Consider the following 24,897-nt stretch of genomic DNA (forward strand, 5'->3'; position numbering starts at 1 on the left):
AAAGCTGATTTTGCACGCTTTAGGAACTAGATGGCTGGGGGATATGGGTTGTGGCTGCCCCTAGGCCAGGGCGATCATGCCAGGGTAGGTCCCTTGTTTGCAGGCTCTGAAGCACACCCTATCCCAACGGTACAAGTGGCCAACTACTACTGTGCAGGCTCCTGTGGTGTCAGCTGTGCAGGTGCTGGCGTTAGGCACTGTACCCCATGGGCTGGTGACTACCTTAGTGAGTGGTTGGGCATGGCCTAGTGCATAGGGCAGCTCAGTGTGTGCTGTGTCCGCCAACGGTAGTGGTGTTGCTGGCATTGACCATGTGTGTTCTCTGTCTATCCCCTCCTTGTTTTGTCAGCCTATTGTGTATTGTGTGCATTAGCATCATCTGGCGGAGGAGCAGAGGCACCGGCGACGGAGAGAGCTACATCCCACTTGGCCCATGAAGGTGAATCCACAGAGGGTGAAGCCACCAGTGGGACGGAGGGTGAGGGGAGCTCCACGACGGGAACAGGAGGGGATACCGGTGACAGGACTTCTCCTCTGATGGAAGATCCCTGGCGGTGGCGTACACCTCTGTGCCCACCCCAACAACAGGTACAGCTGCCACCCCCCCACCAGCACCGCCCTCCCAGCAGCCCCTCAGCGTGTTTCTCGTGCCTGCTCACCCAGGAGGGTGGGCATCCCCTTCGCCCCAGGCACCTCAGGCACTGCCCCAGACAGCCCTGCTGCCCTCAGTGAGGAGGCTATTGACCTCCTGAGATCCCTCACTGTTGGGTAGTCAACCATTCTGAATGCCATCCAGGGTGTCAAGAGGCATTTACAACAAACAAATGCATACCTGGAGGGCATTCATTCTGGCGTGGCGGCCCAACAGAGAGCACTTCAGGCTCTGGCCTCAGCACTGATGGCAGCCACTGTCCCTGTGTCCAGCCTCCCCCCTCCAACTTCCACTACCCCGACCCAATCCCCACTACCTCAGCCTATCCCAAGCACACCTTCAGGTCAGCATGCACACAAAAAAGTGGCTCAGGAAAACATAAGCAGCACACATCATCACACAGGCACTCACACAAGCACCATACCCATGCACATATACCAACATCCACTGCCTCCACTGTGTCCCCTTCCTCCTCTTCCTCCACCTCCCTCCCAGTATCGTCTCCACTCACACCTGCATGCACTACATCATCAGCCACTGCCTCCATTACCAGCACGTCCATCACAACACACCCCTCATGAGTAAACACCACCCCCACAACCATTCACACGTCCCTTGTGTCCTCTCCCAGTGTGTCTGTGAGCCCTCCTCCCAAAGTACACAAATGCAGGCGCACACCCACTCAACAGCCCAGGCCAGAATCTCAGCCACCAAATCGGCATCCGCTGTGGTCCCTGCAAGCCCGGGAGGATTGAAGGGGGCACCCGTCAGGGCTGCCAGTGTGCCACCTACAGATGGTAAGGACCACCCGATTCAGCCACTGCCAAGGTTAAGAAGGGGCCGGCATGCAGCAGGGAAAAGTTGCACCACCCACCCAGCAAGGCCTTATCCAAACCTAAAGAGGACAGTGCCAAGGTCTCAGCAGCGACTAACAAGGTGGGGAAGGGACACAGAAGCAAGGGCAAGTCACCTCAGGGCACGAAGACTCCTGGTGAGGGGCTGGTGACCACCATTTCCTCAGACAGGCCAGCAACCTGTACCACGGCCAGCACCGCTGCAACGACCGCCACCTGGCCCGTCATCTGCACCACCCCCTGCACTGCCGCTGCCACAACGACAGTCACCAGCATCCGCCACAGTGATCAGCCGTCCGAGGCTGCCGGAGACGGTCTGGTTTTTCCCTCCACTACTACAGACACCTGTACCACGGGCAGAACCAGCAGCATCTCCGCCGCAGCCACCGCCACCTGTAACGCCATCTGCACCGCCACGTGCCCAGCGGGTGCCACTACATCGGACATCAGCAACATCCCCAGTGGGCAGCCGTCCAAGGCTGCAGGTGGCGTCCTGGAGCATGCACACACCACACGAGGCACCACCACTGGCAGTACCAGCAGTTTGCAGCCTAAGTCGCCGCAGGATGGAGTGTGGCTCTGCCTCCATGGATTATCATGCTACCTGTTCCGTGCACATCTCGTGGCTCAGACACCCAGGTGAGAAAATCAGAACTGCCAAACCCCAGGTGCAGCATCACTGGGCACAATGCCCCCTCCAGATCCAGTGGAGAGATGCATCCACTCCCCCAATCCTTGGCAAGATGAAGCACACTCGGCACAATGCCCCCTCCAGAACCAGTGGAGAGATGCATCCACTCCCCCAATCCTTGGCAGGATGAAGCAGACTGGGCACAATGCCCCCTCCAGAACCAGTGGAGGGATGCATCCACTCCCCCAATCCTTGGCAGGATGAAGCACACTGGGCACAATGCCCCCTCCAGAACCAGTAGAGAAGCCACCCACTTAAGAGACTGTGGCTTGGCACTCCCCAGGACCAAGCAGTGGGTAGACCACCCACTTGAGAGACTGTGGCTTTGCACTCCCCTGGACCAAGCAGTGGGCAAACCACCCACTTGAAAGACTGCCTTTGCACTCTCCAGGACCAAGCAGTGAGCAGACCACCCACTTGAGAGACTGTGGCTTTGCACTCCCCAGGACCAAGAAGTGGGCAAACCACCCACTTGAGAGACTGTGGCTTTGCACTCCCCAGGGCCAAGCAGTGGGCATGGAGCCCCCTCTAGGAGCAGTGTCGTAGTACCATCTTCCGGCTGAGGTGTCCCCCCCCCCCTTCCTCCTGAGGTGCCTGTGTTTTTTCAACCTGATGCTCCTGCAGTGTTTTCTCCGTTTTGAGGCAGGTGTCATGTGTGGGCTTCGCCCATGATTTTTAGGACCACTGTTCCACGGACATTTACAAGGGACAGTGTACGGCCTTCTGTACATAATGTAAATATTTATATATACTGATTTATTTTTATTCAATTGCTATATCTGAATGTTCCAAAATATCACTGGTTAAACTAATTTCCTTTTGTCCTTGGGTTCTTCCAAGGGGTGACGGTGTATATGTCATGTTGTTAGATGTGTTAGTGTGTATGGTGTTGTGGGAGAGGGTGGGCGGTGGGGATGTTGCATGCCATATGTGTGTGTAACTCTCTTTTACCTCCCCCCTTCCCTGTGAGCTAGGTGCAGTACTCACCGTTGTCATCGCCGCCACCTTCTTTCTACTTCCTGGTGTATTAATAGATACACCAACATGGGGAGGGCCTGCAATTCGGGCTCCATGGCGTCCTGGTTCTTCGTGGAGTGTCGGAAGGTGGGTGGTTTCCCTTCAGTGTACTGTTTCCGCCATGCTTTTGATGTCGTTGGTACCGCCCCAGAAAAGGTAGCGGGTTGGCCTCTCAAAATAGGGTGGGCGATACATTGTCTTCTGCCTGTCAGTTGGTGGTGACCGCCGCGGTCTTTGTTGCTACCGCCCTGGCGGTCGGAGTGTTAAAGTGGCTGTCTATGTTGTCGGTTTCTGCCATGGTCGTAATCCCATTTTTTTTACCGCCAGCCTGTTGGCGGTGTTACCACCGCTTTAACACTGACCGCCAGGGTTGTAATGAGGGCCTATGTGGGGTTCATTAACAAGTATATTAATGCATTTATATTTCTTCTGTTAGCATAACTAGGCCTGCAGAGCTTGTATTTGCAGTCATGTAAAAGTGATTGATCATTATTCTTTCTAATATTAGTTTTTCCCTAGGTCCTGTTCCCATGGATTGCTTTGCAATAGTATTAGGGTTCTTTGTTCAATTACACAGAGACTTTTAGTTTAATGACCTGAATACATAACATTTAGGCCTGTGGACTTAATGTGAAATAAATTGTGTCAACAGACGTGAATTCACATGGGACTGAGACAAGACTATTGTACACCCTGGGAATAGTTTGGTTTGTTGCATGTGACAGTCAATTGTAACCGACTGTTTGGATTCACACCAAGAGAGATGACTTCCGACCAAACTTGAGAAAATACCGGACTGTTGCAACCTGAAGACGAATCCTATTTTTCATTGGACATTGCCTCGTTTGTGTGATATGGACCCATAGAAATGACCAATCAAGGTGCTTTAGGTGTTATTAGTAGGGATGGACTTTACAAGTTTTAGTTAGTCTTCCTTTGGCTATTGCCACTGCTAGACACTCTGTTCTCTGTGCAGTTCTCCCTCTGCGCTTCTTGACAATGCTACTGATGATACTCCTGATGCTTTGCTGATGAAGAATCCTTGGATGCAGACATTAGGAGAGATATATCTCCTTGCTGAATGCCTTTTCCCTTGACATGTTCCTTTTTCTATAATAGATGCTAGCATGCTGACACTTACTTCTTTTATTTTCTAGCTAGTATTCCGTAGTCCAAGTTATGTCCTTTTCCAAATTATTTTTGTCTCTTGTATTTTGCCCGCATGTGTTAGCCCATTCCCACACATGCATGTCTTAATTTGGTTGGTTGTAGAAACAACCTATGTCCAAAACCCTAAGTGTGTACTCTGCTAATCTGGCTTGATAAATGCTAACACAGTTTGATTTAAGATTTGTCTCTGCTGCCCAAATTGTTAGTTTACTGATATGTATTATCCTTCTTGAATGCTTAATTGTGTTGGTGCTAATTTGATTAAACTTGTTTTTATATTTTGGGCAGCCAATGGTGTGGATATATCTGTATAATTTGCTTTTTGCAAACATTTTACATGACTTTAGCTTTGTGGTTATAAAATAAAGCTATGAAACTTTTCATTGATTGTAGTTTTCCTTCCGTGATCACATGGGTTATGGTGTCTAAATTGCTGGAATGGTGTTAATGTAAATTGTTGATGGTTCTTCACACTAGTTAATAGGTCAAAATATAATTCAACCTCAGCAAGCGTTTGGTTCCTGAAAAGGATGAAAAAATGGACTTCGTAGCAGGGTGACGGTTATGCCTCATAAGAGGGGTAACAATATTTTGTTCAGTATAGGATTGGCAGTTTGGCAACAGTTACTGTTTTGTCCCATAAGAGGGGGGACCATATTTTATTTATTGATAGGGAGTCCAAATGTCATTTCCCAGTCCAAATCTTGCCCACCCAGTAACTTGTCCCATGGTCTGTTAGAGAGATTGATGAAATGCCAGAATTGTGTCTACAAGTGTCATGTTGTGTAAGTATAGGTAGGGATTTGCTTTTGCGATGCTTTTGGTGAAGTATGATGTTGTGAAGTTTTTTGTGGCGTCGTTGTACTAGAAGGGATTGTGGCGCTTAGTGTTAAAAAATTGTCCGCAGTTGTTGTTGACCGGTCAGTCAAAATTTGAAGATATTATTGTGTGAATTATAGCCTCCTCCAAGACCTGCACAATTTGAAGCCCTTGCTATCTGGGAACTTGTTCCCAGACAAAAAGAAACAGCAACATTTAAGGAATGGAATGAAGAAAGCAGTTAAGACATTAACGGAAGCTAGATGGGATGCAGAACAGAAAATATGGAGAGCTGAGATACTAGATAGAGTAAGAATGTTTCCAGCTGTCACAGAGGAAAGTGATAGCAGTACAAAACCTAAGACAATAAAGAAACAGACAGATAAAACAGAACAGACAACAGATGAGGGTAAAAAGACAGCTACATATGAAAGTGATTCGGAAGATGAGTTTATAGATCAGCTTTCAATTAACCGTCCCCCGCAGTATCCTTCAGTTGAGGAAGCAGTACAGAATGTAGCCCGAATGTGTCAACTGCTCCAGTTACACAGAACAAGATTCAGATTATCCACCAGTTCTGGCTGTTAGTACAGAAAAGTGCACTGCAAGTCCAGTTACGAATAAGGTAATGCCAAGCCCTCATGTGAATCAGATGGTGTCTACACCTAGTGTGACTACACCTATGCAGAATTTTATTCAGAATCAGACCATGCCTATGTATACACCAGTTTAGACAATGTGAAATTTTACACCGAGTCAAACAGGACAGACTTTCAGTACTGTTTTAACGGGTCAGAGTGCTGGAATGACAATTCAGCAGACTCTGACACATTTGACAGGACCTGATGCATTAACAGTACCCGGTTCAGGTGTTCCACTATATGCTTCAGACAACCCTGGAAGCAATACACAGTCCATGAATGTTTCAGCAGTCCCAGAAATACCAGTATCTGCAGGGATGTCACCAAGTGGCATGCAGAGATCAGTATATTCAAACAATTTGGAAACAGACAGAACAGCTTCTCTCTTTCAACCTTTGATTCCTACATGAATTGCAGACCCTAACCAGATCAAGCAGGAGCAATATTAGATGCAAGGTGTCCTCAGGGAACTTCACTTTCTTACATGTCCACACCAGAACAGATTACGAGTGTGCACTGAAGTACCCTGCAAAATATGCCCAAGAGAAATAATATTAGTTTGCAAGGTTTTTTAGCACAGCAATTCAATGAGTTTCTATATAATTTGAGCCCAAAAGGAGCAACAGGTACAACAAGTAGTAGTGCTAGAGCAGAAGAGACACCAGAGAGGGACAGAACAGTGAACGTTCGCCGATTAAAATTAGAATTAAATGAACTAATTATGGGAACGCTTGAGAGCGAGCAACTAGAAACATACAAAGAAGATGAATTGCGCTTTATATGCAACGATGTTACACAATGTGCAGGACTGACATATGAGAAATTAGTGGAATTAGGTGAGAAATATGAGGTGGACTTAGAAAAGTCAAAGTCCTTAAGAAGTTACAGATTACAGTTCAAAGACAAAGCAAACATGAAATCATCCGGAATGAGAATACATATTAAGAAATTAATTATGAACATCCAAACATGGGGTGCATTAGATAAATGGGAAGACAGAAGAGCAAAGAAAAGAGATCAAAAGAAAGCAAAGCAGAATTTGTCTCCGCCTGGAGCAAATCAAGCTGATAATGTAAAAATTATGCCAATGAGAGAAATTCCAGGTGGAGGTTATGTACATTTCCTATAGAGCAGAAGTGACATATTGTCATTACAAATGATGACCTGAGATTGAGAGAGAAGCCAGTGGAGTGGTATAAACAAACAGAGATATTTGTGAAACTTACAAAATGGCTGTGGGAGGATTTGAACACACTGTTTGAGACTGTAGTTCCAGCTCACTTGTGGGGGCAGAGTGCAAATGGAGTGTTGATTAACCAGATCGTGAGCCGCTGAGATCCAGTAACAGGTGCGCTTTCTGAAGACATGATGAAAAGGTATTATAAAGTGATAGAGTTCTTGAAAAACAACGTTTCCCTGAAAGATGCTGATCAGCAGAAGATTGAGAGGACAGCACAGGAAACAAAAGAGCCAATTCATACTTATTATGAGAGATAGCTGCAAGCTTTCAAACAGCACATAGGTTCTGAAACCCTTCAGCTAAAAGACAGAACTCATTTTGTTTTTAAATCCATGCAAGTATTGAAGCCTGAGGTTAGCACCATGATTCCACAGCATTTGATTTGTTGGCAGAATAAGCCCATTGATGACAACACCGGACCACAATACCTCAACGGCCGACTCCCCTTCTACACCCTGACCCTCAAGCTTTCCTCCATTGACCTTGCCCTTGCCACCATTCCACACATCCACAGAATGACCGCCAGTGGCAGATCGTTTTCCCACCTCGCCGCCAAGACATGGCACACTCTTCCCATACATCTGCGACAGACACAGGACCTGCTAACCTTCAGGAAACACCTCAAGACCTGGCTGTCCGAGCACTAGCAGCAACCCCCCCACCTCAGCGCCTTGAGACCCTCACAGGTGAGTAGTGCGCTTTACAAATGCCATGACTGACTGATGAAGTACTGCAGTATGCAAGGAAATGTAGTGATAAATTTGAATTAAAGCAGAAAATGTTTAAAGAGAAATTGATGAAATTGAAATCTGCTCAGACAGGAAATTAGAGCCCGCAGATGATGGTGAATACTAGTGGAATGTAAGGTGTGCAAAAGCAGGTTAACAGTGTGCTTCAGTTTAGGGGAGAGGATGGAGTGATCGGATAGATCAGAGTGCTAATGTGACTGACGAGCAGCCAATGAAGAAAATGCAGCCATGTCTTGCGTGCCGAAACTTCAGACACTGGAGACAGGAGTGTACTTATATTCATGTGAATAATTTGATGCAGACTTGTGGTATTGCTCGGACTGTTGGCAATGATCAAGTTCAAATTCAGAGAATCCAAAGACCCCGAGCTCAAAATGTAGGGGCTGCTACAGAAATACAGCAGATGCAGGTCCCACAGCAGTTGCAGGTCCCTCTTCCACAAGCCCTGATGACCCAGCAGTAAGTGATTGTTCCTCAGAAAAACTTTAATCAGAGAGCAAATGCAAATGTAAATCAGTTGGTAACACAGTTTCTCTTAATTAATTTGAGTGATAAGAAGTTTTCAGAAACATTTAACAGTGACAGTTCTGATGAGGAGGCTTGCACATTAGCAGCCTCCTTAGAGGCAGATCAACGTGGACCCTATGTAAATGCCAGTGTTATGTACACAATGTTTAATTCCTGGTCAACACTGGAGCAACATGTTCCACTGTCAGAACTGCAGAAGTACCAAATAATGTGCCCTTGTCAGGAAGAAAGTTTCAGGTGATAGGAGAAGCAAATCACCAGTTAACCAGCCCAATTACATAATATATATCGCTGTTAAAATAGGGTAATTTGAGGAACGACACCAGTTTGTGGTTTGCAATCCAAGTCCTGTGAGCCTTTTAGGTTGTGATTTGTTGTGTGAGCAAAATTGTTCCATTAGCTGTGCACACAATGGAATGACAATTCAGACAAATAGGGATGGAGAAATGCCCTGTAAAATTGAAGAATTGTACCTTCTTATCGCCTTGTTTCCAATGATGACAGTTAAAGATTTACCCGAGGAGTTACAAGAGACAGTTATGGCAAACGTTTGGGATTTTTTAGGGAAGGAGATAGGACTCATAAAAGGAGTTGAGCCAGTTAAAATCACAGTAAAGCCAAAGGCAGTGTATCGGAGGATACCGCCTTATAACATGACCCCTGAAGTAATTGCAGAAATTATTCCCACAATTGAAAACTTCTTTGACAAGGTGTTCTAAAAGAAATCTTGGAAGCCCATGTAATTCCCCTATATTCTGACTGTGGCAGCCCAATGGAAAATATTGCATATTCCAGGAATTGAGAAATGTGAATGAGATGGTGTCCTGTGGTACCAAATCCAGGAGTGATTTTGTTCTAGATTCCTTCTGAGGTGGAATGCTTTTAGGTCATTGACTTGTGTCAGGCATTTTTCTCCATTCCCCTTTCATGAGGGCAGCCAATTCTTATTTGTTTTTAAATTCGGAAGCCGTGTTTTCTCATGGTGTCGTACGCCTCAAGGTTATATGGAGTCACCACACATTTTTAATCAGACTAAAATGCCTTTTCATTCAGTTTTGGTGCAATATATTGATGATGTGATGGTTGCATCAAACACAAGTGAAGCCGATAGGATAGATACAATTTCCTTGCTAAATCATTTAGGAGAAAATAGACAAAGTTTCTCCAACAAAGTTGCAGTAATGCCAAAAAGAAGAGAATATTTAGGTCACCACATAGAGAAGGGTGTGAGAAAGTTGTCCCAAGAAAGAATTTCAGTAATCATGCATATGTACCCACCAGTGACACAGACAGATATCAGAATCTGTTTCGGAATGGTTAGCTACTGTCGTCAGAGGATTCCAAATGTTTCCATTTTGTCCAAGCCTTTATTGAAATTAACACACAACGGTGTGTCTGATCCAGTACCATTTGATGATGCATGCACGAAAGCCTTTTCTGAACTGAAAGGAAGCCCGTGCCGAGCTCCAGGTCAGGGAATGCCTGATTATAATAAATGGTTTTCCTTGTTTTGTTGGACAAGATTTACTTCATAAAGGGGAGCGATCTCCTGTTGCACCTATTAGGGCCCCTTCCCAGCCACTTGTGATCACGAACTGGAGAGGAGCGCCCAGTAATGTAGCCGGTCGGAGTGTGACCAGCATTCGTCAGGGCGTGAGGGAGACGCGTCAGCTCCGCGTCTCCCTAGAGTTAAGATTCATGGGAACTATAGTCACATGGGCAGATCTACCCAGCGCAAAGGCAAGCGCTAGGAATGGATTAACGGAAGCAAAAAAATATAAAGAAGAGGGAACCGGTGGGTGGAGAGGTGTTGAAAGAAAGGGGGAAAGGGGGTTGATTGGGGGTTTAGGGAAAGGGGGGGGGCTAGAAGAGAGGGGAAAGAAGGGGGATGATGGGGAGAGAGGGAAGGGAAAGGAAATGAAAAGAAGGAAAAATAGCTGGAACATGGTTAGAGGGAGGTGGGAGAAGGGGGGTAGAGCAGGGAAGAACAAAGGCAATGAGTAAAGGGAAAAAAACAATTGAAGTAAGAAGAATGGTGGAGAGGGGTGGGGTGGGGTTTGAAAAAGAAAAGGGGGAGGGGAGACAGAGGGGGGGAAGACAAACGAAGGAAGGTGAAGACAAGAATAGGGAAAATAGGAAAAACAGGATGAAGAGAAGAGAAAGAGGGAAAATAGGGAAGAAAGGGGAAAAAAGGAAAAAAGTGCAATGGGGGCCAAGTCTTTTTCAGAGGGTACCAAACAAGAGGTAAACATACAAGTTGCTATGTAAAAATGTTGTAGTGCAGAGGGGACCAACAGAGCTTAGTTGTCCTCCTCTATATTGTACTGCGTCAAGTAATTACTTTAGTAAGGTCATCATAGGGTTCTCACTCTAGTTATGTAACATTGACCATTGTATTTCATCAATCAGCCCTGTTTGTAGTAGGCAGACCCATTTCTGCTCACATCGCAGGAGCTGTTGGTTCATAACAGTTTTAGTGTGTGCCAACTCTTTTTGTTGTCATTCCAATATATTTGAGTTTGCACGGGTATCTAATCAGGTAGACAACAATCTTGCTGTTGCAGTTTGAAAACGCCTTTAATTTACAGGGGGCCAGGCCTAGGTCTAAACTATTTGTCTTTTTGGTGAATTGGCACATGCTGCATTTGCCACACAGGTGGGGACCTGATGGTGGAGGTAAATGCCATAAATTCAGTTGTTTGTCTGTAAGTACTTTAGCCTGAGGTCATGTATGGACTATCATATCTTGAATACTTTTGGCTCTCTTGAAGGCATGTAGTGGTTGGCCAAAGGGAAGTCCTCCTGATGTCAATATTTTCCAGTCGTCCCTGATTATTTTTTGTACCTTATTGGATAGGGGATGAAAGTGGTAACGCAGATTATTTTATCTTCATCCTTTGTTTTTTTAGAAGGTTCTAACAGTTGGTCCCTATGATTGTTGTGTGCCCTCTTGTCAGCTTTCCTAATACGGTAAGCTGGGTAGTTCTTATCAAGAAGTTTCTTTCATATTGGAACATAGTATAGTCTGTCATATTGGAACAGTTCCATCTCAATCACAGGAATTGATCTGCTGGTAAGTTATCTTTAAAGGCTTGTGGGTGAATGCTATAAAACTGGAGGAGGTTGTTCCGATCAGTAGGTTTGTAATATACTTGTGTTGCCAAAAAAAAAAATTCTCTCATAGATCGGAAGGTCAAGGTAAGGTAGTTCTATGCCTCCTATGGTCATGGTAAACTTTAAGTAGGGATTCAAGGCATTGAGCCAGTCTGCAAACTCTAAGGCTTCCTTAGTGCCCGTCGACATAAGGAGGAAGTCATCAATGTAACATTTCCATAGTCTGATCTGTTTCAGAAATGGGTGATAGGTGGTCATTACAACATTGGCGGTAAAAGCCGCTTACCGCCGTGCAGAAGACCGCCAACATACCGCCGCGGCTGCAGAATTCCGCCACAGCTATTATGACCCACATCTCGAAATCCAACAAAATTCAGACACCCACACAAGTCCGCCACACCAAAGGTCAGTAATAAACTGGCGAAAACAAAACCTCCACCATCACGCCAACAGAAATACGCCCACACTACCACGACCCACGAATCCACGCGGCAGTCTTTCAACCGCGGTATTCCATTGGCGGTACACACCGCCGCGCTCAAAATACACACACACATACAAAACACCGTCACATAGGACAATTCGAAATACACACACCTGAGACACATACACACACCACTCCCACACACCCATTACAATATAAAACACACACCCACATCACCCACAAACCCCTACGACCACTATTACAGAGAGAAGGCCAGAGAGAGAAACACCACCATCCACAAACTAGCAGCCACAGGCACTCAACATCATCACCCACACAACTTCCACGCACAAAACACCACACACCACTACATATCACCACAACTATCACCATATACACCACCCCACACATCACCTACACCACCCCATGGCACGGCAAAGACACCCCAGGTTCTCGGAGGAGGAGCTTAGGGTCATGGTGGAGGAAATCGTCCGGGTAGAGCCACAGCTATTTGGAGCACAGGTGCAGCACACCTCCATTCAAAGGAAGATGGAGCTATGGAGAAGAATAGTCGACAGGGTCAACGCAGTGGGACAACACCCAAGAAATCGGAACGACATATGGGGGAAGGTGCATTCTGTGGTCTCAAGACACCACTTGGCGGTTCAGCGGACTGGCGGCGGACCCCCACCTCCTCCCCCACAACTAACAACATGGGAGTAGCAGGTCTTGGCGATTCTGCATCCTGAGAGCCTCGCAGGAGTCGGTGGAGGAATGGACTCTGGTAAGTCAAACCTTTACTAATATATCCCCCACCCTTCCTGCATGCCAGCACATACTCCTACCCATACCCTCACCCTCAGCACTCCACCAACTCACATATACCCCACTATCACAAACCACCCATCCCAACATCAAGCCCTGCATGCAACCCCAACGCATGGACACCCATCACTAAAGCATGCCCACTGCACATAACCATACAACCCCTTAACCCATCATCACACAAGTTCCCACATAGGAATGCAAGCACTGGGGTACACTGGTCACCCACCCATTGCCCACCATGACACACACAGATGCAATAATTAAGCTTTTACACCCCTGCAGGACCACTACCCAACGTCACCAGACGGGAGGGTCCAGAAATCTCCACCCCACCCACAGAAGAGGCCCACAGTGATGACAGCAGCTCTGTCCAACTGGATCCAGATGACCAGCCCGGACCATTGTGGGCCTCGGGACAGTCGGTTCCCCTCCACAGGCACAGGCCACCACAGACCTTCCACCCTCTGGTAACACCAGCACAGAACCCACCCAGCGGGCCCATACCTCCGTACCCAGGACACGTCAATCAGCTGTGTGTCCACCACTATAGGGAACCCAGGATAACCCACCACCCCAACAACAATAGGGACCTTGGGGTAGTGGCAGTGGGCACACGGTCCAGGGGACGGAGGCCCAGGAACACAGGGGAACTGGGAGGGCTGCTGTGCGACAGGGGGCGGACAGGCCAAGTGAACCCACTCTCCACAAGGCCCTCTCCTCCATCATGGGAGCATACCACCACTCCCAGGAAACGATGGCAACGGTCCTGGCCAAGTTTCAGGAGACCCAGCTCATGCAGGAGGAACAGTATATGGGCTTCAGGGAGGAACTCAGAACCATCAGCTCCACCCTGGGCACCATCGTAGGGGTGCTGAAGGAAATACTTAACACCAGGAGGGACATTGTGGCACTCCAAGGGGCCCCTGACACTAGCCTGGACGATGAACTGCCCACCACCTCCGCCGGCGCTAGTGGACAGGAGGCACCGCCACAGGACCACCACACCAGCACCCCACCCCCTGCAGATGGAGAACCGCCCCGCAAGCGGTCCCTGAGATCCAGGAACAAGACAGAGCATGATGCCAAGACCCCCGCCAAGAAATGAGACCACCCTGATTGTCAGCCCACTGTCCCACTTTGTCACCCTGTCCATATTGGAACTGCCCCAGCTCCACTTCCTATGACCATATGGGCAATGCACCTATGAAACAAATAGACTGGACTCTGCCATGGACCCTCCTCCGCCTTCACCCCTCACCATTTAACTTCCCCCTCCAATATTTAGCATTTAAATAAACACACCTAAAGCACCAAGATCCGGAGTCTGTCTGTGATTTTGAAATAGTGTATTTGCAATAACATTGACAAAATTTACAGGAATTAGTAATGTCAACATATCTATGTCACACAGCTCTAGTCCATGAGGAATCTAAGCAGATGACACACATTGGGACCCACAACTGTGAAACCGTAAGGGAAAGTGACAACTCAGTGACCATACACTGGGTGAAATCGACAGACAGGATAGAGGTAGAAGTGTAAAAGTACTTGTAGTAGGCAGGAATGTATTCTCACCTGTGTTTCACTGGAAATATTGCTGGATGACTGAGTCCCTGTGGTCAATGTCTTCTTCCTCTGCTTCCTTCTCATCACTGTCCACAGGCTCCACAGCTGCCACAACACCGCCATCTGGACTATCCTCCTGCAGAAAAGGCACCTGTCGTCGCAAAGCCAAATTATGAAGCATACAGCAGGCCACGATGATCTAACACACCTTCTTTGGTGAGTAGAACAGGGATCCACCTGTCATATGGAGGCACCGGAACCTGGCCTTCAGGAGGCTAAAGGTGCGTTCGATCACCCTCCTAGTCTGCCCATGGGCCTCATTGTAGCGTACCTCTGTCCTCGTCCTGGGATTCCTCATTGGGGTCAGTAGCCATGACAGGTCGGGGTAACCAGAGGCCCCTAATAGCCACACCCGGTGCCTCTGGAGTTGACCCATCACATAAGGGATGCTGCTATTCCGCAGGATGTAGGCGTTATGCACTGAGCCAGGGAACATGCCATTCACATGGGAGATGTACTGGTCTGCCAAACATACCATCTGTACATTCATCGAATGATAAATCTTCTGGTTTCTGTACACCTGTTCACTCCTGTGGGGGGGGGGGGCAAGCCACATGGGTCCCATCAATGGCACCTATGATGTTGGGGATATGTCCAAGGGCATAAAAGTCACCTTTAACTGTAGGCAAATCCTCCACCTGAGGGAAAACGATGTAGCTCCGCATGTGTTTCAGAAGGGAAGACAACACTCTGGACAACACGTTGATAAACATCGGCTGGGACATCCCTGATGCTATGGCCACTGTTGTTTGAAAAGACCCACTTGCAAGGAAATGGAGCACTGATAGCACCTGCACTTGAGGGGGGATTCCTGTGGGATGACGGATTGCTGACATCAGGTCTGCCTCCAACTGGCTACACAGTTCCTGGATTGTGGCACGGTCAAACCTGCAGGTGATGATCAAATGTCTTTCCTCCATTGTCGACAGGTCCACCAGCGGTCGGTACACCAGAGGATTCCGCCATCTCCTCACATGTCCCAGTGGACGGTGCCTATGAAGGACAACAGCGAGCACAAAGTCAAACAACTCAGAGGTATGTACCCACAGTATGCACAGAACACCAATCATACACAAAATGTGGCCTGTATGTGTGTTGAGACTAGGCCTAGGTATGTGTGACGCAGTTGGTAAGTAGGCCATGTGGCCCCCTGAAATGGCGGCTGCCTGACCTCTAAAGCGGGACAATGGGATGTGAGGTAACATCGCTGGCGTTGTACACCGTCGTGGTAGGCAGGCGAAGACCGCGGCGCAATGCTGCATTGGTTAACATTGGACCCTATGGGTCCCAGGAGCCAATGACGATGTACGCCGGCGGTGATGGTACGCACCGCCGCGGACGTGACCGCCATTTTCTAACTGTATAATCACTCGATACCTGATCTTTGACAGGAGAGGACCTACACTGCAAGAGCTACTGTGACCTCGGTCTGGAAGAGACAATGGTTCGTGCGTCTGGGGAAAGGGCCCCTGCCTTCACTGCAGAGGAGTTGGAGAAGCTAGTCGACGGGGTCCTCCCCCAGTACACGCTACTCTACGGTCCTCCAGACCAACAGGTAAGTACACAGGGAGCATGTTGTATGGGCTATGCCTGTGTGGAGAGGGCTGGTTGTAAGAAGGAAGGGGGCAGAGTTCTGAGTGCATGAAAGACGGTGAATGCATGTGCCACATGGCAAGGGTAGGGATGGGGGTCACTCACTTTGACTGTGCAGTTGTTAATGACTTCTCTTCTTCCCCTGTACATTTCATGTAGGTCAGCGCCCACCAGAAGAAGGATATTTGGCGTGCCATCGCCAAGGACGTCCGGACCCTGGGGGTCCACCACAGACGGAGCACCCACTGCCAGAGAAGATGGGAGGAAATTCGCCGCTGGAGCAAGAAGACGGCGGAGGCTCAGCTGGGGATGGCCTCCCAATGTGGGACGGGTGCAGTCGAACCATGATCCCCCTGATGTTCCGGATCCTGGCGGTGGCCTACCCTGAGTTGGATGGGCGCTTGAGGGCAACACAGCAGACACAAGGGGGTGAGTACACTATCATTCAGCTGACTTTGTGCGCAGTGAAGCTATCTGGGTGGGGGAGGAGGGCTGTGGGTTCCCCTAGGCCAGGGCGAGTTCCGTAGGCTAGGCCCATTCATAAGGCATGGCCCTGTGTCCCCCCACCCCACCTCTGTAGAGTGCCAAGTATAGCTATTCATGCCGTCATCTATGTGTGCAGATGTCGTCCATAGCCTTGTAGGCCATATCCCAGGAATTGCACTGTAGAGCCCAACAGCGCGACATAGTGCAGGGGGCTGCTGTGTCTGTATTGTCCACCAACGGTAGTGGTCAACCTGTCTTTCTTCTGTTTGCCCCCCCCCCTTTTTTTGCAGTCTCCCTGTTCTTGTGTGCATTAGCATCATCAGGCGGAGGTACAGTGGCACCGGAGCAATAGGGAGCTGCATCCCACATGGCCATGGAGGCCCACACTACAGACTCATAATACACCAGTGGGACGGAGAGCGAGGGGAGCACCACGGCGGTCAAAGGATCTGCAACCAGCGACACAGACTCGCCCTCCGATGGGAGCTCCCTTGTGGTGGCGGCAACATCTGTGCCCCCCACTTCAACAGGTACAGCCGCCACCCCCCTACCAGCACCGCCCTCCCAGCAGCCCCTCAGCGTGTGCCCGCTCACCCAGGAGGGTGGGCATCACCTTCGCCCCAGGCACCTCAGCCCCTGCCCCTGTCACCTCTGCTGCCCTCAGTGAGGAGGCCATTGACCTCCTCCGGTCCCTCACTTTTGAGTAGTCTACCATTTTGAATGCCATCTAAGGTGTAGAAAGGGAGTTGCAACACACAAATGCATTCCTGGAGGGCATTCATTCTGGTCAGGCTGCCCTTCATCGAACCCTTCAAATCTGGCCTCAGCACTGATGGCAGCCATTGTCCCTGTGTCTAGCCTCCCCCCTCCAACTTCCTCCACCCAGACCCAATCCCCTGTACTTCTGCCTATCCCAAGCACACCATCAGACCAGCCTGCACACACCTCACCACACAAGGGAAGCTCAGGCAAACATAAGCACCACACATCCCACAGGCACTCATGCAAGCATCACACACATACAGACACACCATCATCCACTGCCTCCACTGTGTACCCCTCCTCCTCGTCTCCCTCCTCCCTCCCTGCCTCGTCTACACACACACCTGCATGCACTACCACTACAGCCACTACGTCCCGCACCAGCACACCCACCACCACACCCCGCTCACGTGCACTCACCACCCCCACTACCATTTACACGTCCTGTGTCCTCTCCCAGTGTGTCTGTGACGCCCCCTCCCAAGATACACACACGAAGGCACACACCCACCCAACATACATCCACCTCACGACAGCCTCCAGCGCATGCACCTGTACCCAAATCCACAAAATGTACACCTCCTACAACCACAACCTCTTCCTCCACTCCCAAACCCCCTCCAGCTACCCATCCCAGTGTGTCCCAAAAACTTTTCCTGTCCCCCCTTAACCTATTTCCCACCACCCCCCCTCCACCTCATAGGTCCCATACTAGCACCTCAGCCAAAAAATCTCCGGGACCAGAGGTGCCTGTTGTTACAGGTATGTGGAGTGCACCGGCCACCAGGGCAGCCAGTGTGGCACGGAGCCACAGCACAGCCAGTCCCCCCCCTGTGAAGCACCAGAAGTTGGACAGTGCCCAGCGGGAGAGGGGGAAGACTCCAGCCAGCCAAGTCGCTCACATGGGGTCCTGGGGGGAGTGTGGACTCAGCTGTGACTCCTCCCAAGGTGGGGAAGGGGCAGAAGAAACCTGCAAAGTCTGGGAGGAGCAGCATGGCGGAGAAGACCGCCATCATCCCCGCTGGCCAGGAGGCCACCGCCAGCCCCATCGTCACTGCCCAGGAAGAGGCCACCGCCAGCCCCATTGTCACTGCCCAGGAGGGCCCCGCAAGCCACAGCCCAGCTGACCCATGAAGGACTGCCAGCCACAGCCCAGCAGGGCAATGACGGACCGCCATGGCAAGCACCGCTGAACAGGGCAAGCACCGCTGAACAGGTCAGAAACTGCCAACTCAAGCACCGCTGAACAGGCCAAGGACCGCTGAATAGGGCAAGCACCGCTGAACAGGGCAAAGACTGCCATGGCAAGCACCGCTGAACAGGGCAAGCACCGCTGAACAGGCCAAGGACCGCTGAACAGGGCAAAGACCACCATGGCAAGCACCGCTGAACAGGTCAGAAACTGCCAACTCAAGCACCGCTTAACAGGCCAAGGACCACTGAACAGGGCAAAGACCGCCATGGCCAGCACCGCTGAACAGGGCAAGCACCACTGAAAAGGGCAAAGACTGCCATGGCAAGCACCGCTGAACAGGCCAAGGACCGCTGAACACGGCAAAGACCGCCATGGCCAGCACCGCTGAACAGGGCAAGCACCACTGAAAAGGGCAAAGACCGCCATGGCAAGCACTGCTGAACAGGGCAAGCACCGATGAACAGGGCAAAGACCGCCATGGCAAGCACCGCTGAACAGGGCAAAGACCGCCATGGGAAGCACCGCTGAACAGGGCATGCACCGCTGAACAGGTCAGAAACTGGCAACTCAAGCGCCGCTGAATAGGCCAAGGACCGCTGAACAGGGCAAACACCGCTGACCAGGGCAAAGACCGCCATGGAAAACACCGCTAGCCCATTTGCAGCAGGGGCAGTGACGCAACTGGGACCGTCACGGGGTGAGTGCTGCACTCTGGGCACCAGTCCTACTCCAGAACCAGTGGAGACATGCATCCACTCCCTCTGTCCTTGGAAGGATGAAGCACTGTGGGCACCAGTCCCCCTCCAGAACCAGTGGAGACATGCATCGACTTGAGAGACTGGGGCGTTGCACTCCACAGGATGGTACAGTGGGCATACCACCCACTGTAGAGACTTGAGAGACTGTGGTTTTGCACTCCCCAGGATGGTACTGTGGGCAAACCACCCACTGTAGAGACTTGAGAGACTGTGGCTTTGCACTCCCCAGGATACATCAATGGGCATGGAGCCCCATCGTGGATCTGGCGTCGTGCACTCATCCGGGTGAGGTGCCCCCCCTTCCCTTCCCCCTGAGGTGCCTGTTGTATTTCTATCTGATGCCCCAACAGTGTTCTCTCCGTCATGTTCGGGTATCTTGTGTGGGCCTCGCCCATGCATTTTGGGCCCAGTGGTCCACGGACTATGAATGATGCAAAACCTGCACTAATAATCGTGGTGTAAATTTTGTTTATAGTGTATATATATATATGTATATTTTTGCTTACTGATTTTTGATATATTACAATAGTTACACTAATTTCATTTTGTCTTTGCATTCTTCCGGGGGGGCTGGGGGGTGTTACTGTAATGTATAGATAAGCATTGGTGTGTGTGTTGTAGTGTGTGAGGGTCGGGGTGGGGGTTGGGGTGTTGAGTGTGTGTGTCCCTGTTTTTTGCATCCCCCCTCCCCTATGTCGTAGGTACAGTTCTCACCGTGCTCTTCGCCGCCGGCGTTGGTGAACCTCGTAGAAGAGCAGGAAGACTAGCGCTGGAAGAATATGAAGTTCCGGCTCCATGCTGTCCTCCTTCCTCGTGGAGTGTGTAGAGGTGAGCGTTTTTCTTTCGAAATGCCTGTTTCCGCCGTGTTTTTATCCGCCCCGGAAAAGGTGGCGGATTGGCCTGTCATAATAGTGTGGGCGGTACATTGTCTCCCGCCTGTCTGTTGGCGGTGACCGCCATGCTGTTGGTCTGTACCGCCGTGGCGGTCTGAGTGTTAAAGTGGCTGTCTTTGTTGGTGGTTTCCACCATGGTCGTAATTGCAAAGTTTTTACCGTCGGCCTGTTGGCGGTCTTACCGCCACTTTAACACCGTCCGCCAGGGTTTTAATGACCCCCCTAGTGATGGAACACATATTGTCTCTCAAAGGAATTGATGAAGAGACAGGCTAGATATGGGGCAAATGTACTGCCGATTGAAGAACTATGCATTTGCAAGTAGTAGGTGTTCTCAAATTTGAAACAGTTCCTAGTTAGTGCTAGGTGGGCTAGGTTAGTGGCTAGTATAAACTCCAGGGAGGTTATTAATTCCCCCTTTATGTTGTCAAGAAGATCCTCAATCACCTCTAGAGTCGCTTCCTGGGGTATGTTGGTGTACATTCTACATCCAGGGTAATCAGTTCAGTATTTTTTTTATCAAAGTGGATCCCTTTAAGAAGGTTCAGGACATCTTTGATATTTTATTGACAAGGGGTTGCAAAAAAGTACCACAGAATTGTGACAATGGTTCTAAGACTGACCTGAACCCCAAGACAATAGGTCTACCGGGGGGAGGGTTTTTCTTTTTGTGTATCTAAGGAAGGATGTAGAAATATGGTGTTTTGGAATTGGCTTGAATAAGGAAAGATGCCTCATGTTTGGTGAGCTATTCATGTTCCAGGCCTTTGGAAACCAGGGCCCTCATTATGAACACAGCGGTTGTTAGACTTTTTCATCCTTGGTGTGGTCTCCCTTAGCTTTTTGCCTCTGTTCTCCAGGTTGTTGATGTGTGCTGGACTCTGATTTTGCTGTTTTTGTTACTCTGGGCAAGTGCTCATTTACAAAATATGTAAGTAATTGGTTTATCCATGATTGGCATATTTGATTTACTAGTAAATCCCTAGTAAAGTGCATTAGAGGTGCCAGGGCCTGTAAATCAAATGCTACTAGTGGGCCTGCAGCACTGGTTGTGCCACCCACATCAGTAGCTCTGTAATCATGTCTCAGACCTGCCACTGCAGTGTCTGTGTGTGCAGTTTTAACTGTAAATTCGACTTGGCAAGTGTACCCACTTGCCAGGCCTAAACCTTCCCTTTTCTTATATGTAAGACACCCCTAGGGTAGGCCCTAGGTAGCCCCCAGGGTAGGGTGCAGTGAATGGTTAAGGTAGGACATAAAGTAATGTGTTTTATATGTCCTGGCAGTGAAATACTGCTAAATTCATTTTTCATTGTTGCAAGGCCTGTCCCTCTCATAGGTTAACATGGGGGCTACCTTTAAATCTGATTAAAGTGTAGATCCCCTTTGGGAGCGGATGGACATGTGGAGTTTAGGGTCTCTGAGCTCACAATTTAAAAATACATCTTTTGGTAAAGGTGATTTTAAGATTGTATGTTTGAAAATGCCACTTTTAGAAAGTGAGCATTTTCTTGCTTATACCATTTCTGTGACTCTATCTGTTTGTCGATTCCCTGTCTGGATCAGTTGGGCTGGTTGCAACTCACACTAGACAGTGACACAAAGGAAGCTGGGGTGTAGCCTGCATATCCTGATGAGCCATCTGTGCTAAGAGGGAGGGGAGGAGTTGTGACTTATACGTGAAAGGGGTGTGCCTGCCCTCACACAATGCAGTCTCCAACCCCCTGGTGAGTGTCAGAGCCTGGCCTGGGCAAGGCAAGATTTCACATTGAAAAGAGACTTTACTTTGAAATAGACCTACTGCAAAGGAGAAATTGAGTATAAGAAGGGCACCCAAAATTACAGACTTTAGAACACTTCTGGAAACAAGAGGAACCTCTGCCTGGAGAAGAGCTGAGGAAGAAGAGTTGCCCTGCCTGTGACTGTGCATTGTGGAGCTATCCTGTAGTTACTGCTTCTGCCAGAGCAAGAGGGCAAATACTGGACTTTGTGTACCTTCCATCTTGTGAAGAAATCTCCAAGGGCTTGATTTAGAGCTTACCTGCTGTTGTTTGAAGTCTCAGGGACAGGAAAGACTTCTCTCTGCTAGCACTTGGAGTCTCTGGAGAGACTCCTGCTCTGACAAGTGGTGCCCCATCCAGTCCCTGGGCCCTTGAAAGGAAAGCTGGTGTAAATCCAAGGACATTGACTTCGGACGACTTAGGACCGACGCTGCTGCTGAGTCTGGTGAACCGCCTGCACCCGACTCCGTGATGTTCGCTGGAACGCGATGACCTTTGCAGGCTCGACATCGCTGCAGCCCCGCTGGAGTCCGCGACTCTGTGAAAGTCACCGCACTACGTCGTAACCGACGCCGCTCAAAGTGCGGCGATTCAATGTTTCACCCAGATGCCGTGATTCCCTAATTTCGCACATCGGCTTGTTTTCACTCTTCACCAAACGTACTGTACCTGGGGGTCTACGCGACTCCGTGTCCGGCACCACTGGTGTCGGATTGTTGGGAACAACTCCATTACGATGCTGTGTTAACACCTCTTCGAAGCATTTTGTGTTTCTAAGCACTATTTTTTAGTTTAATCTTAAAAAATTCATAACTTGAGTATGTTGGATTTTTGTCGTTTTGGTCTTGTTTTGTTTAGATAAATATTTCCTATTTTTCTAAACGGGTGTTGTGTCATTTTGTAGTGTTTTCATTAAGTTATTGTGTGTGTTGGTATACCTAGCACTCTGAAGTTAAGCCTACTGCTCTTCCAAGCTACCAAGAGGGTAAGCAGGGGTTATCTGAGGGTGATTCTGTTTTACCCTGACTAGAGTGAGGGTCCTGCTTGAACAGGGGGTAACCGGACTGTCAACCAAAGACCCCATTTCTAACATTGGTGATCAGCGGTTGGGATTTGGACTTCTTTTATTCGTACTTGACATACAGTGATTAAGTGTACACTACTGTTTAAGTTCAGACTGCTATGTGACCACATACTACTTGTCTTGTGATTTTGCTTTTTTCTCTTTGAGACCATTTTTGTTCTACTTCTATTTTTGCTGATCCCTTGATTGACTTTTTTTGGAAACTTAATTTGGGAACTTGTTTTCTGCCTTGGAACTTTGCACTTTTGTTTAACTCTTCATCATGTCTCAATCTGGAGATGCATCAGCTGGAGCTGCGTTTGATATAGAGAAATTGTAGAGCTACACCGTGGCTCAGTTGATGCAGTTCTGCAAAGATTTGGCCTGTGCCATTAAGAGCTCTTCGAAGAAGAAGGAGCTCCAAAAGGCACTGAGGGCCTGGGTGACAGCCAAAGAGGTTGAGAGGCACACAGAGGAGGAGTAGGGTGAGGAGGAGAGGGTTCAAGTCACTCACAATGATGTAGTGGGTGGGCCTGTTATGTCCAGGGAGAGTCTCTCCAGGGCAGGTAGCAGTGTGTCCTCCAAGGGTCTGACACCGGAAGAGTTACAGGACAGAAAGGCAGAAAGGGTATACCAATTGGAGCTGAAAAAGTTCAGTCTAAAGATGGAGATGGAAAGGGAGATGGAGCAGAGAAGCTTTCCATTGAGGACAGGAAGCTGCAGCTGGATCATGAGCTTAGCTTAAAGGAGTTAGACACAATGAGCCAGTCTAGCAGAGATTGTGGCAGCAATCCTACAGTGCAGCCTGAGAGGAGGGTGCACATTCCTAAAGACCTGGTGAAGGAGGGAGAATGACATACACTTGTGGTTCAAGGGGTATGAGTCTGCTCTCCACAGGAACCTGGTCCCTGAAGCTCATTGGGGGGCAGCTCTATGGAAGCACTTTGAGGTAGAAGGGAGGGATACACTGACAGCCTTTGGGGATGCTGAGAATCTCACCTATACTATCATGAAGGATGCCCTACTCACAAGGTATGGTCTCACCCCTGAGCAGTATAAGAACAAGTTTAGGTCCTCTAAGAAGAAGGAATCCCAAACATGGTTGGAATGTGTTGATTCTTATTGCAGGTCACTGGATGGTTGGGTGAAGGGCAGTAAGGTAACTACGTATGAGGGGCTTTACAATCTGATTCCTTGGGAGCACTTGTACAGTTTATGTTTTCCAGAGCTGTGCCAGCACCTGATTGACAGCAAGCTGACTGACCCCAGGAAGCTTGCGCAGGAAGCGGCCAGCTGGAAGAGCACCAGGGTCCAAAAGAGGTATAAGGGGAGACCATGCCAAGGGTGGGCAGGGTCCCTCTCAGATGAAAAGGGGGTAAGGGTAAACAGGGGGAGTTCTCTAAAGGGCCCCAAACTGATTCCCATGGTAAGGATTCCCAACCCCCCAGTGAAAAGAAGCCATGGTTCTCCAAAGGGAAGCCAGTGGCAGGTGGTCCCCCACGTAAGTGCTATGCATGTGACCAGGTGGGTCATGTGAGGGAGGACACCAAATGTCCCAAAAGTACACCAGCACCCACTGATGCACCGTCCCAGGGTTTGGCCAGTGTAGCGCTTGGGGAGGAGTTGGTTTCAGGTGGGTGGGAACCAGCTGAGATGACCCTTGTCTCACTAGGGGACAGTGAGATGGTACAGAGAACCCTAGTGCCTGAAAACACTAAGAAGTACAGGCAGTAGATGACCATTAATGGACAGAGGGTGGAGGCTCTGAGAAACACAGGAGCCAGTGTGACTACAGTGAGGAGTCCGCTGGTGTCTGAAGAGCAGATTGATCCCAGGGTACTTCACCGAGTAGTTGCAGTGAACAACTCAGAGTGCCTGTGCAAAGTGGCGCAGGTTCCCTTTGAATGGGGGTGGTCTCAGATTCCTTGAAGGTAGCTGTGAGCCCAAACATGCCTGTAGATTGTCTGCTAGGCAATGACCTGGAGGATTCCCCTTGGAAGGAGGTGGAAAACA

At 49.2% G+C, this 24,897-nt stretch overlaps 1 long non-coding RNA gene across 1 annotated transcript in view; it reads right to left on the reverse strand.

The window, feature by feature from the left end:
* Window positions 1-5,862: 5,862 nt before the first annotated feature.
* Window positions 5,863-24,897, reverse strand: part of LOC138296613 (uncharacterized) — a 56,690-nt gene continuing 37,655 nt past the window's right edge. Inside the window, exon 3 of the long non-coding RNA XR_011203870.1 lies at window positions 5,863-6,370. This is a non-coding gene — a long non-coding RNA (uncharacterized lncRNA). The remainder of the gene's footprint in view (window positions 6,371-24,897) is intronic.

Source organism: Pleurodeles waltl, chromosome 5 (genome assembly GCF_031143425.1).
Source record: "Pleurodeles waltl isolate 20211129_DDA chromosome 5, aPleWal1.hap1.20221129, whole genome shotgun sequence".
Taxonomy (NCBI): Eukaryota; Metazoa; Chordata; class Amphibia; order Caudata; family Salamandridae; genus Pleurodeles; species Pleurodeles waltl.